The sequence below is a fragment of the Nanorana parkeri genome, unplaced genomic scaffold (assembly GCF_000935625.1).
Source record: "Nanorana parkeri isolate BGI_ZX_2015 unplaced genomic scaffold, ASM93562v1 scaffold1258, whole genome shotgun sequence".
Classification (NCBI taxonomy): domain Eukaryota; kingdom Metazoa; phylum Chordata; class Amphibia; order Anura; family Dicroglossidae; genus Nanorana; species Nanorana parkeri.
In genome coordinates this window covers 101532-102833 of record NW_017307526.1, presented here as the reverse complement: position 1 = coordinate 102833, position 1302 = coordinate 101532, and positions in this window count along the sequence as shown.

Here is a 1302-nt window from a genome sequence, read left to right as displayed (position 1 = left end):
ACACACACATCTGAAAAGGTAGGAAAAAGTCTAGGAACACCCCTGGGGAAGTGTACTGTAGTCTGGTGGACACTTCCTGCAGTATCTAGGTGGGAAGCCACATCTCGTGCCACAGACCGTTTATTGGTGCCTACAGTAACACACAAAAATGTTATTTTCCACTCCTGTTACACCTTTTTCTTAAATACACTCTTATTTGAAGATGAAGATGTATTTAATGATAATAAATTGCCTTTATGAACATTTTATACACCGTTGTAGATAACAAAATATGAAGAATAAATTAAATCTGGTAACTGAGAAATACATTCTGAGTTATTATGGCATTTTCCCCATTGTATATAGTCAGCATTCAGCTAAAGATCTCACTTCCCTAATGTTCATTAAAAGTGCAGTTATCCTACAGGTACAACAGTGGCCTGGGGCACATTGCCCCCCTGCTGTCAGCCATCCCCTGAATTTTGAATAATTCTTTTTATTTGTATGGGGTGGATAAAGAATGATACTCTGTTCTATTCACAGTCATAATGGGTTAATTATTATTCATGTAAGCACAAAGGAGAACCTACTCCCCTACAGGTAAAGTGCTGATTAGCATACAGAGACATAACAGCAGCTGCTGAGTTAACACTGACAGGGACAATAGAGGACGTGATAAGGACAAGGCTAAGAAACTCTGCTTTCAGCTCCGGAACAATCACACCAGCCAGGTTTCTATGCAAACACCTGATGATTACAGATGCTTGTTTCCGGATGTGACGCATTGTCTTCACTACAGTTTTTATAAGTGGAGCAGTCTACATGCTGTATGATGTAATGTATCTCACCTTGAAAGTCATCATGCTATCACACACCCAACAACTGGGAGTAAAAGCAGCTACAGCCAACAATCTTGTTGTCTATGCTACAAGAGGCAGTTAAAGTGACACTAAACTCAGACATTAAATCTTAAAAATACATTCAAGGACCTTAACTATTAACAAAAATGTATCTTATTTGTATCACTCAGCTGTAGATCCTCAAATCATCTCTGAATTGGTGCTGACACTGTCCTTCCTTCTGGAGGGGGGGCTACTTTTGTTCCCCATGGTCCCTGTGTGTGTTGTAAAGTAGCCCCGCTCCAATCTCACTCCCGTGATGGATTAGTATCTCACATTTAGTTTACTAATTTGTAGTGAGATTGTAGTCTATCACGGGAGTGAGCTTGGAGCGGGGACTACTTTATAACACACACAGGGACAATAGGGAACAAAAGTAGCCACCCTCCAGAAGTAAGGACAGTGTCAGCACCAATTAAATAAT